General features: G+C 43.6%; 1 protein-coding gene across 5 annotated transcripts in view; it reads right to left on the reverse strand.

Moving 5' to 3' along the window:
* The window catches only part of astn2 (astrotactin 2), a 1598826-nt gene that overhangs the window by 135937 nt on the left and 1449087 nt on the right, over positions 1-13802 (reverse strand). The gene's annotated exons all lie outside the window — the stretch shown is intronic.

Raw genomic sequence — 13802 nt, forward strand, 5'->3', positions numbered from 1 at the left:
TTTTTTGGTGTCATTCACAATTTTAGAAATTGTGGATGGGATTTTCCCATCCCACCCAATGTGGGAATTATAGCAGGCGGGTCAGAAAAATTGGCGGATCATCTAAATGTCTGTTGACCTCGGGTGAGAATTTCCGGTCTTGGAGTGCGCATGGCCGGAAAATCTTGCAAAGTCCAAATCATTTAAGGAAGTTGTGAAGAGAATGGTGGTCACAGCAATGATCTTTGATGGACCGCACTTTCCAATTTTTTGCTACCATTTATCTCTACCTTCTGCCTTAAAGCCAGCAAGCTATGCATTCTCCTACTTGTCCCCTGACTCCATATGCTCTGATTTTATTCAGTGGTCCACTATATGGCACTTCATCGAAAGCCTTTCGGAAATCCACATCAAGAATTCCCCACTGTACAGAAGGAGGCCATTTGGCTCATCGAGTCTGTACCGACCACAATCCCACCCAGATCCTATTCCCATAACCCCACACATTTCTCCTGCTAATCCCCCGGTACTATGAGTCAATTTAGCACGGTCAATCAACCTAGCACACACATCTTTGGACTGTGAGAGGAAACCCACACAGACATGGGGAGAACAGAGACAGTGACCCGAGGCTGGAATTGAACCCGGGTCCCTGGCCCTATGTGGCAGCAGTGCTAACCACATTGCCACCCTGCAAAGCCAACGTCTACTGTCTATGTTAGCTCTTCAGAGAATTCAATGACGCTGATCAGAAAGACTGTCCCATTTGAAATCCATGTGAACAATTTATTATTATACTGTAGGTTTACGTATTTCTATTTTCTCTTTCACTAGGGATTCCATCATTTTTCCTGCTACAGTACTAATGTTATGCTGACTCATCTTTTTAGGCCTCTGTGCATGTTTTACCTCCCATCCTAAATATAGGCATCATATTAGTTATCTGCCAGTCATCTGGCACTACATCTTTTCCTGATGAATTATGAAATATGTTTAATGGTGTACTTGCCATCTCTTTGCTAGATTCTTTTAAAATGCATGGATATAATCCATCTGGGCCAAGAACGATATCCTCTTTCAGCTTGATTTGTTTAGGTAACGTTTCACTTCTTATTTTAAATTTGGTTAGATCATTTCTAATCTAATCTTCCAATGTCACGTCCAACTGATCTGCTCTCCAGTAAATAGTGACGCAAATGATTATGTAATATTTCTCCTACTCCCCTATGACTGCCTGTGATTTTATTTTGACAGACTGTTTGTGAATCTGTTCCCATCTTGATTTTCTTTTATTGAAACAAATGCCCCTAAAATATTTTTTCTATTTTATTATTAAACTTCTTTTTCAAGAAACTTGATACCTTACAAGACAAAGCAGCTTGATTGGTACCCCATCCATAAACATTTACACCTTCCACCATCAACCATCAACATACAGTGGCAGCAGTGTGCCAGCTACAAAAAGCCCTGCAGGAACTCATCAAGACTCCTTAGACAAGACTTTCTAAACCCACGACTGCTACCATTTAGAAGGACAAAGACAGCAGACACAAGGAAACACGACCATCTGCAAGTTCCCCTCCAAGCCATTCACCATCCTGATTCAGAAAAACATTACCGTTACTACACTTTCACTGGGTCAAAATACTGCATCCTAACAGCACTGTGGGTGTACCTACACCACGTAGACTGCAGCGGTTTGAGGAGGCAGTTCATTACCACCTTCTCAATGGCAATAAGCGCAGCCCTCGCCTGCATGCCGTGAATGAATAAAGAACTGTTCCTCGATGGTTTAGTTTTGTTGTTCCTCTTTGTCTTCCCCAAAATTTTTCTGTTGTTTCTCCTAGCTGCTGTTGTTGGTAACTATCAAGGGTATCCCATCCACAAACCCACCCAGACACGATGTAAAATGTACAAATCTGGAAGTTCCTGTTGAAGCAATGTCCCTTTGTAAGGCGAGTTAAAGGCCTCGCACCATTTGGCTTCCCATTCAAATGTATTGAATAATGTAACGTTTCTGTACTGACAATGTAGGTATGAACTACAGACACCACAGGAAGTTGGGACTTGCCCATTCCAATCAAAGCACCCTTTTGAGCACCGTAGTGAGTCTTAATTACTGCCAAAAAAAACCTCTGCTGTTGAAAATGTGCTCTTATACGTGTGGAGGCTCATTGCTTCACCATGTAAACACAGGGAGGACACGTAAACTCCACACAGACAGTGACCGAAGCTGGGAATTGAACCTGGGTCCCTGGCACTGTGAGGCAGCAGTGCTAACCACTGTACCACCACGCTGCCCATGGATTAGTTGAGTTGTGTTTACTTTGGTGGTGAACCTGACGTCATCCGGAATGGCAAATGGCCTCAAATCAATATTGAATCATGCCAAGCGTGAAATATTCCGAAGTAGAAATGAAGCAAGAACTGAATAAATATAAATATAATTTACCCCCTCAAGACAGAATCTGATGAGCTTTAGTGCCATCTTCACAAACAGCCTAATTGATATTTTACAATAATGAAAATTAAACTGTCAGATGAAAATATGAATGATTATTGGCTGGATTTTCACGGAGTTGAGGAGACTCCAGGAACCATTAAAACTGGCAGATTGGACCGGATTCTGGGATTCCCAACCCCATTCCCAGAAGCTTCAATTTTCCGGCAGTAAGAAAGAAAGACTCAGCTGGTGAGTCCTCACGTTGCACTCACATCCCGGCCAGCTCCATTGCAGCAAAAGGCAGCTCCGCAATTTTCACAGAGTCAGGCAAGCTTTTCAAGGACTCACCCATGTTTCCCACGCTAATTCATGCATCCCACCCAAGGAGAGACTAGACAGGCTGGGATTGTTTTCTTTAGAGCAAATAAGGCTGGGGGTTGGGGGGTGGGGGCGGTAAATGGCTGAGGTGTATAGGGTTACGAGGAGTTAGGGTGGCACAGTAGCACAGTGGTTAGCACTGCTGCTTCTCAGCTCCAGGGATCTGGATTCGACTTTCCGGCTTGGTTCACTGCCCGTGTGGAGTTTGCACATTTTCCTTGTGTCTGCGTGGGTTTCCTCCGGGAACTCCCGTTTCCTCCCGCAATCCAAAGATGTGCCGGTTAGGTTGATTGGCCATGCTAAAATTGCCCTTAGTGTCCTGAGATGCGTAGGTTAGAGGGATTAATGGATAAATGTGTAGAGATATGGGAGTAGGGCCTGGGTGGGATTGTGGTCGGTGCAGACTCGATGGGCCTAATGGCCTCTTTCCGTACTGTAGGATTTCTATGATTCTATAAGTACGGACCGGATGAGCAAGGAGCAGCTGATCCTTTTATTTGAGGGATTAATCATGAGTGATCATAGTTTTAGGGTACGGAGCAGGAGATTCAGAGGGGATTTGAGGAAAAAAAATCACTCAAGAGGGTGGGGGAAATCTGGATTGCACTGCCTGGGAAGGTAGTTGAGGCCAAAAGCCTTACAACCTTCAAAAAATATTTGGGTGAGCACTTGAAGTATCATAATATTCAAGGAAATGGGGCAAGTGCAGAAAAATGGGATTAGGGTGTTTTTAGTGGTAGATATTGTCAGTTCAGACTCCACAGGCCTTTTCTGCACTGTGTGATTCTATGACCCACTCCCATTCACCACTCATTCCCTCCATGCACTTCATACAATTCATGCTTCCTCACTCACCCATAATAATCCCTCATTTTCTCCAGGTCTATTAATCTCCCATATCACCCAGGTCATCTCATGCCCCTCCAACCACCTCCAACAAAACCATCTTATCTCCATATTAACACATGTCCTTCTACCCACCCCAAATGGCTCTTTATAGCCCTATGCCAACTCAGAGGACTCCCATACCTTTGACCCAGTATACACTCTGTATGGAATCAATGAATCCAATTGTAACAATGGCATTTGTAGAAAAGCTTAAACACTGCAAAAAAAAGCAGTTACAACTTTTTAAAAAACTTTCGTTTATTACAACCCTGTAAAAGTGTCAATCAACCAACCTTCCAAGTGTCAATAACAGACAATATAATCACTTGACACCTCTTTATCTTGTGCAAATAAACACTGAATCACAAAGAAAAACATATCAGTCAAGCAATGTTTTCCCTTGTGAGCACCTGTTTCAACAAATTGTTTGCCTAGGTTCTCAGCTGACAGTGAATGACACTTTCATAGGGGCTTTGTAGTAAAAGCAGATTAAGTGTAGTTATTAATTAATTTGTTTTACTTTTTGTACATGTCTTTGTTACTCTTAGGTTCATTGGTTCTGTACTAGTGGGCGGGTAAGTAGAGCCACAAAAAGCTCAGCCAAGATCTTATTGTGTGGCGGAGCAGGCTTGAGGAGCCAGATGGCCTGCTCCTAGTTCTTACGAATGTACAGAACAGCTGGCATAGAGGGTATGTGGGGCCATTTGGGATAGATAGAGGGACATGGGCTGGCATGTAGGATATGAGAGGTCAACAGAGGTGGGTGGGGGAACATTAGTCGATACGGAGGTTATGAGGGTCCACGTGTTGGGTGGTACATGCGTTGGCATCAATAGCAGTTTGTAAGGGGATGTGAGGAGTGAGGGATAGGGATTGATTAAAACAACTAGGGACAATGTCCTAGCAAACTGAGATGGGCCTTTTGAGCGGGGCAGCATCAGCCAGTGGTTACCTCAGAACTGTTTTGTGGAAGGTAGACCCAACTCCGAGCATGCCTCCAGTGGATGAGCAGATAAATTGCTGCCAATCCCACTTCTGTGAATATCTGGTAATGGTGGGAAGGCTTCCATTTAACTTCCGACAATGTCATTTTGCAAGCCTTCCCAACTTCTAGCCCATCGCTGTTAAAATGCAACCATTCATTTCAAATCCATCAGAAAATTGTGCATTTGTTTTGCAAAAATAACACACTAACTTTTATCATATCATTAATTTCAATTAGTTTGATATTTTGCTGTAAAACATTAATATCAAATACAAAAAAGGCTCCAGATGATATCTTTGTTAAAATAACAATTTAATTACACCGTGCTAATGCATTTGTTGTTAATATTACACGGCACAATTTTAATCCAAAATTTCTCATCATTACCAATCAATACATATGTGCACATACATGCACTTGGACACACACACACACACACGCGCACCACACGTGCGTATGTGCATGCCAGCACGACCACACCAACACTATCACGCCAACAAAAGTTAATATTGAAGCCTCAGGAGAACAGAGCTTTTTGATTTTGCAATTTATCAAACATGAGAGAGTATCTAACATCAGTAATACCTAAGAGCTAATTAAAAGGAATAATTAGATCTCAGAGTTCAGATGATAAATTACTCAAGCTCAGCACTTAGCGCTGAGGATGTAATCTGATTCCTCTATTTGATTAGTGCTCTATAATTTCCTTCCTGGAAGCCAGTATTAATACCTACAAAATATGCCATCCCCTGAAACTTGGAGGGCTATGCATCACATTATCCCAAAATGTACAAATCACAAACTGTGTTGAACTGTAGCACTTCTGTTCCAATTACAATTCAGTTCTGAATCTGTTAGCTTAAAACTGTGCCCACCTGCCCTTAACAAAAAGAAAATGATAAATGTACCTGGTGGTCAATTTGTATATGGTTTTATATCTTCCCTCACTCCTACTCAAAAGGCCACATAATTCAAAGCACCACAGAATCAAAACCTTCCTTTAAAGGAGGAAAACAGATGAGGACAGGAGGAGAAATAGCTGAAGAATAGCAAAGAAATTTGGCATGTCAGCTATGATTCTCACCAACTTTTACAGATGCACCACAGGAAACATTCTTTCTGGTTGTATCACAGCTTGGTGTGGCTCCTGCTCTGCCCAAGACCGCAAGGAACTACAGAAGGTCGTGGATGTAGCCCAATCCATTATGCAAACCAGCCTCCCATCCATTGACTCTGCCTACACTTCCCTATGCCTTGGCAAAGCAGCCAGCATAATTAAGGACCCCACACACCCTGGACATTCTCTCTTCCACCTTCATCCTTCGGGAAAAAAATACTGAGGTCTGAGGTCACATACCAACCGACTCAAGAACAGCTTCTTCCCTGCTGCTGTCAGACTTTTGAATGGACTTACCTTGCATTAAGTTGATCTTTCGCTACATTCTAGCTATGACTGAAACACTACATTCTGCACTCTCTCTCGTTTCCTTCTCTGTGAATGATATGCTTTGTCAGTAAAGCATGCAAGAAACAATACTTTTCACTGTATGTTAACACATGACAATAATAAATCAAATCAAATCAAAGGCCAGAATTCTCTGGCCATTCATGCCGAAGGGATTCCCTGCCTGCGTGTTTCCCACCAGTGTGGGGTGACATCAATGAGAATTCCCATTGACAGTGGTGGGACCAGAGAATCCCACTGCTAGTAAACAACGTGCAAGCTCCTGTCGGCGAGAAACACATGGCTGGGAAGCTGGAGAATCTTGCCCCAACTCTGAAATTGCACTGCCTTGAATGTTGCAAATACAACATCCCTACTTCCATAAATATGTTAGCCAGAATTCTCTGGTCGTTCACACCCCACTGCCATTGTTAGAGAGAATGCAGAATTTGGCGCTTAGCCAAATCTCTGTTCACTGCAGCGGGACAGGAAAATCTTGTTGCTGAGAGCAGCAGGAGTATCTGGCCCTTTCCCTTGGACTGTATTGAATTTATATACTGGGGTCACTATTGCCCAGAAACTTAACTGGACAAACCACATCCATAATGTGACTATAAGAGCAGGTCAGAGGCTGTACATTCTGTGATGAATAACTCACCTCCTGACTTCCCAAAGCCTGCCCGCCATCTACAAGACGCTTGTTATGGAATACTCTCCAACAGTCTGAGTGAATGCAGCTGTGACAATACTCAGCAAGTCAAACATCATCCTGAAATAGCAGCCCAAATGATTGGCATAATCTTAAAACATTTGCTTCCTCCACCATTGTGGTTGGAGTGTGAACCAAGATGCACTGCAGCACTTCATCATGGCACCTTCCAAGTCTGCAAACTGTACCGTTGAACTGTTCAGAGGCAGCAGACATGTGGGAACACAATGTTGTACAAGTTTCCATCCAAGTCAAATACCCCTGATTTAGAAATACATCATGTTTCTTTGTCACAACTGGGTCTAAAACTTGGAACTCCCTCCCTAGTAACACTTTGAGTGCACCAACACCACAGAGACTGCAGAAGAGAACAATCACCTTCTCAAGGAATGGGCAATAAATGTTGGTCCTGTCAACAATGACCAAATTCCATGAATGAATTAAAAAGACACACCTTAGGTTGATCTTTACAAGTGCATTGTTTTGATCATTATAACCGTGTTTCTTTGACCTTTTTTAGGACTCTATGAATGCACTGACTTGAACCCTATGAGAATTTTAGTGCAAGATAATATGACCAGGAAACATTAAATCATGATGGTGATTTATTGAACTGTTGAACTATCGTTCTAACTATATGCAGACAAGCTCAGTGCAGTTACAGGTCAAGTCCTCTGACTCCCGGGCTCACATTGCAGGTTCCACTGAGCCAGAGCCATGCCCTAACACCCAATAGGCTGAGGTATGTGTGCTCCATTCAGATAGGCTGTGGAAAGATCATGTGACCCACAAACAATTGCCCACAAAGGGGCCATGCTATCACATTCCTCCCACATTGCAATCGTTAAACAAAAACTCTTACATACAACAATGGAGGCGGCACGGTGGCACAGTGGTTAACACTGCTGCCTCACAGCACCGGGGACCTGGGTTCAATACTGGACTCGGGTCACTGTCTACGTGGAGTTTGCCACTTTCTGCTTGTGTCTGCATGGGTTTCCTTCGGGTGCTCCTGCTTCCTCCCACACTCAAAAGATGTGCGGGTGATGTACATTAGCCATGCCAAATTGTCCCTTAGTATCCCGGGATGCGTAGGTTAGTGGGATTAGCGGGGTAATTATGTGGTGTTATGGGGATAGGGCCTGGGTGGGATTGTTGTTGGTGCAGATTCGATGGGCTGAATGGCCTCCTGTACTGTAGGGTTCTATGATTCTATGAATGGACAGCCAAAACAGTTCTATGTACTGCATCAACGATTCGTATAAGGGACTCTGTATATGAGCCTTCTGCTAGTTTCTGACTAGATTTTACCTTCATATTTCCTCCAACCATCCTACAGTTGCAAACATCCCTGTTCGACACAGGTGCCTCTAGCACCTTAAACATGGGTCAGACTTCTCTTAGTTCTGATATTCTTTAACTCTGGAGTTCTGTATCTAATCTCTCTCTCTCCCTCTCACTTTGGCTCTACCAGAAGTTCAGCTCACTCTTCGGAGTCCTTCAGTTAACAAGAGGTTTATAATCTTTTAGCCAAGACTCAAAAATAAACTCTGAGAGATTTTTTTTTCCTCTCCAGCGAGCTTGTTATCCAATTTAACATGCTGAATCATACCATGATAATTAACTTATGTTGACATTTCCCCCCTCTATTGTTTATTTCCCAGAGAACCTGGTTGCATGATTATTTACTGAAAACCAGACTTTTTCACAGAAATCAGATCATAGAATCATAACATGTGTGGGTTAGGTTGATTGGCCATGCTAAATTGACCATTAGTGTCAGGGGATTAGCGGGGTAAATATATGGGGTTATGGGGATAACGCTTGGATGGGATTGTTGTCAGTGCAGGCTCGATGGGCTGAATGGCCTCCTTCTGTAGTGTAGGGATTTTATGATACAGTGCAGAAGGAGGCCATTCGGCCCATTCTGTCTGCACTAACCACAATCCCAAACAGGCTCAATCCCCATAACCCCATGCATTTATCCTAGCTACTTCCCCTGACACTAAGGACCAATCCACCTAACACCTTTGGACTGTGGGAGAAAACCAGAGCACCCAGAGGAAACCCACGCAGACACTGGGAGAAAGTGCAAACTCCACATAGACAGTGACCCAAGCCAGGAATCGAATCCGGGTCCCTGGCGTTGTGAGGCAGCAGTGCTCACCACTGTGCCACCTTGCCAATCTACCCTAAAGACACCTAGTTCTTAAAGAGGCCATCAACCCAACACTAAGTGTAGTCTTTTTACCCCAAAATCACTTGGGCCATCAAGCAAGTGAGATCTCAAACAGGGCGTGAATATTATTTCAATTCCCAGACCATCAAAATGCTATATTACAGACTTAGGTTTCTTGATAAACATTCTATTATAGCTGACTGTAATCCTTTAATTTTTAAATAAACTCTGGTGAAAAAAATGCATTTGTATTCTTGGTTTAGATTAATTTTCGATGTTGATTTCACTGGCACACATGTTCTCGGTGTTTCCTGAATTCACCATTCATTTTAATTATAACACGCTTGCCAAAGAGTACATTAAATTCTCTGATAAGACGCCACATACCTTGGTCAAGGCAACACAACTTTGAAGATGAAAGTGAGTCACTTATAGGGGTCTAGTAAATTTGCTTATGAAGGTCATGGCAATGAATTTATTGTAATAGCGTGGCCCCTTTAAGAGGCGATGATTTGTGAGTCCAGTGACCGACCCGGAGCAAAAGGTTTGGACCAACTAGAGGAAAATGTAAAGGCAGTAAAAGAGGTGCCTGCATTGAAGAACGCAACAGAGTTGAATCCTTCTTCTTAGGGATGGCCACTATCATTGACTCTGATACCTCCGGCTTGGAGAAACAGGTCACGGAGCTGCGATGGTTTGCTAGCCTCCCAAAGCCCCCAGATCAACTGACCTTATGAATTTTGCCAAATTGCCCCTTTCTGGACAGTTGAGAGTCAGGCACATCAGCCACATTGGTGTGGCTCTGGAGTCACATGTAGGCCAGACCAGGTAAGGACAGCAGATTTCCTTCCCTAAAGGAGATTGGTGAACCAGATCAATTTTTCTGACAGTGGTCTCAGGGTTGTCAGTACATTCTTAATTCCAGATATTTTTTATTGAATTCAAATTCCACCATCTGCTATGGGGGGTTTGAACCCAGGTCCCCAGAATATTAGCTGAGTTTCTGGATTAATAGTCTAATGATAACACCAGTAAGCCATCGCCTCCCCAGTGAAATGGATATAGACTGAAATGTGATTTGAAGAGTTCGATTTACATTATAGGTAAGTGAGTTCAATATACTTTGATTATATTTAATTTAACTGAGTATTTAAAATAGAGTGCATTTATTCGTGTTCATATTCTTTGCCTTTTGGTTAGTAAAATACTTTTAATTCAAAATGTGAAATGTGTGGCTTCATTCTTTAAGAAAATAATCAGGGTTTGGAATTCTAAAAAAATAAAGAGGGCGATCTTCCCTAAAAAAGATGAAAGGCGCGATCTTACCAACTGTTCATGCGATGCTCCCGCTGTAGCAAAGTCAGAGAATCTCTGTTCACTGCAGCGGGAAAATCTTGCCGGCATGAATGGTGGTAATATTCTGTCACAAAAGTTTAAAAACCAGAGGACTTTACTCCAGTTTTTTCAATGAGCTATCCCACGCAATTTTCCCACACTGATAGACTGGCACAGCAGGCTGGAAAGATCACACCCAAACACTTGACGATCATCACCTTACCCCCCTACATCTTGCTACCTGTTAACCAGATGACATGCACCATTTGCTCTTGAAGTTTACATCACAGAATCCTTACAGTGCAGGAGGTCACCATTTGGCTCATTGAGTCTGCAGTGACCCTTCAACAGAACATCCTACTCAGGCTCTACCCCCATAGCACCATGTATTTACCCCACTTTATTTGTTTTAGCCCCATCATTCATAGAATCACAGTATCTTGGCAGTGCAGAAGAAACCATTCAGCCTTTCAAATCTGCACCGATTCTCCGACAGAGTATCTCATCCAGACCCATTCCCTTCCCTATCCCTGTAATCCCTCACATTTACCATGGCCAATCCACCTAACCTACACATCTTTGGATTGTGGGAGGAAACCGGAGCACCCGGTGAAAATGAAAGCAGACACGGAGAGAAAGTGCAAACTCCTCATAGACCGTGACCCAAACTGGGAATCGAATCCGGGTCCCTGACGCTGTGAGGCAGCAGTGCCACTATCCTTCTCTTTGTTTCAAAGTACTGAGTTAAGTGAAGTCTGTGCAAATAAAATGCCCTCAGGTGTCAGAAATAAGGCGGAATTTGAGGAACATTCAAAGATTTCAGCTCAAATGAGAAACAGAAAGAAAGTGAAGCATTTTAAATAAGTAAGTGCCATAGTAATTTCTCCACAGCCTTTTACAGGTGGGCAGCTGCCAAGGGAGCTGAGCGGTTCACTGTGCCAACAAAAGGAGCAGCTCTGTGTGTGTCACACCAGAAGCACAATGCCAACACTGACATTTTTGGATCTCATCAGATTTAGTCTTGAATTGTCTTCTGGGAGGGAAATGTCAGCTTCAACTGCAGTCAACCTTAATCGAAATCTCAGCCTGTATCCTGAGCCACTCTGTGCTAGTCAAAAACACCAAGGGTGGAATTTTCCTGGACTGCCCGCCACGGGAATTGTAGAGGGGTGGGGGGGAAACATGCAAAGGTCCGTTGACCTCGGGCAGGATTTTCCAGTCTTGAAGCGACCGCAGCTGGAAAATCCCACCCCAAATGTTCACACGAGGTCTTCAAATAATCGGGCTCAAGTGCCATCTCCAACACACACACACACACACACACACACGCCAAATTAAAGAGAGACCAAGTGATGATGATGCCAAGGATAGTTACATCAAATGGCTTGCGAAGAATTGAGATATTCAGAGAGGGGCTCAGTACTGTGACTGGGAATACCTACATGTTATTATGTCTGGTATTATACATTACTTAGATTTGTAATGCACCAATGTTTGTGTAACTTTGTTCTGCTACTCATACAGATAAAGTTGCATTTAAATTGTCACAGCAAACTTTAGCAACATAGAAGTCTGCTCCAAAACCCTTTAGTATTGCAGTGGTGTCTCCTCAACAGCACTATTTTGAATAAGAAATTCAATCTTTAGAAATATTAAAAACAGAAAATGGTGCAACAAGACAGCAGAGAATCGTAGAAACCCTCCAGTGCAGAGAGAGACCTTTTCTGCCCATCGAGCCTGCACTGACCACAATCCCACCCAGGCCCGATCCCCGTAACCACACGTATTTACCCTGCTAATCCCCCTGACACTAAGGAGCAATTTAGCATGGCCAATCAACCTAACCCACACATCTTTGGACTGTGAGAGGAAATCGGAGCACCCGGGGGAAACCCACGCAGACACAGGGAGAATGTACATACTCCACACAGACAGTGATCCAATGCCCGAATTGAACCTGGATCTCTGGCACTGTGTGGCAGCAGTGCTAACCACTGTGCGGCAGCAGTGCTAACCACTGTGCCAGCATGCCATGGTGGAATCTATTTGTTAAAATATGACTTTTGAAATATTTTCTGCATTTATTTCCCATTTTCTGCGAGTTCAGTTAGTTTGTACCAATTTGTTTGGAAATTCATTGTAATCATCGCGAAAGGAACCATTTTACTCATTGCTCACCATGGAGGAATTGGGACACACACATTCTCCTGAAGTTCAGCAAGCAATCCTTAAATGCATTTCAAAACCCTCGATGGGCTTTGCGATGTTTAAGAAAAATGGGATAATGGAGAAATGGGAAAGAAGAACGGGGTGGGGGGGGGGGGGGCGGTGGTGGCACGGTGGCACAGAGATTAGCACTGTTCCCTCACAGTGCCAGGCACACGGTTCGATTCCGGCATCGGGTCACCGAATGCGTGGAGTTTGCACATTCTTCCCGTGTCTGCGTGGGTTCCCTCCAGATGCTCTTGTTTCCTCCCACAGTCTAAAGATGTGCGAGTTAGGTTGACTGGCCATGTTAAACTGACCCGAGTGTCAGGGGATTAGTGAGGTAAATATATGGGGTTACAGGAACGGGGTTTGGGTGGGATTGTGGGTGGTGCAGACTCGATGGGCCGAATGGTTTCCTTCTGCACTGTTTGGGATTCTATGAAATGTTCCAGTGTGAACTTCAGGAAAAATAAGGCCATCGTTCCTGTGTTGGTTTTCTATCTGGCCGTGGCAAAGAGTGGTTTAGGATGTACTCATTTGTAAACATGGGGAAACCTGGCATGCAAACATGAGACTCATCAAACACAAACCTTCTCACGTCAAACACCACCGAGGAATCCAAGCCACCAGCAGTGAAAGGAATAAACACAGAGGTGCAACACTGAAATTTGTTCAGCTGTGACTTCTGCAACTGTTGGGGGTGAAGAAAAATAAAAGCACCTTGTGGAGGTGTTAAACAAGGTCTGCCAAGTTCTGAAAGACTCCTGTACTGAGGAAAGCAAAACTAACCAGAAAACACCTTTCCCAGTAAAGAAAACTAGCCACGGAAAGGGAAAATGCTGAAGTTAGCGTGCTTTTTGTCCAAATTTGCAGTGGTAACCCACACTCCAGGTTTCCTTGCAGTTTAACACAACTGATAGCAGTTTCCGTAGGTATTTTCTGTGCACAATTTTGTTAGAAACCACCATCAAGTCATTCCTTTTGAAAAATTTGTGTGTTAGGGTTAGGCTGTCCTAAGATGTCCTGGAACTGGTGATGACGCTCCAGGCCATTTCTGCCGGTTAGAATCATAGAATCTCTACAGTGCACACGGAGGCCATTTTGGCCCATCGAGTCTGCACCCTCCACACCATCTCACCAAGGCCCTATTTTCCGTAACCCAACATATTTACCCTGCTATTCCCCTAACACTAGGGTCAATTTGTCATGGCCAATCAACCTAACCTGCACACCTTTGGTCTGTGGGAGGAAACC

This window comes from Carcharhinus amblyrhynchos, chromosome 25 (genome assembly GCF_965287045.1).
Source record: "Carcharhinus amblyrhynchos chromosome 25, sCarAmb.v2.hapA, whole genome shotgun sequence".
Lineage (NCBI taxonomy): Eukaryota > Metazoa > Chordata > Chondrichthyes > Carcharhiniformes > Carcharhinidae > Carcharhinus > Carcharhinus amblyrhynchos.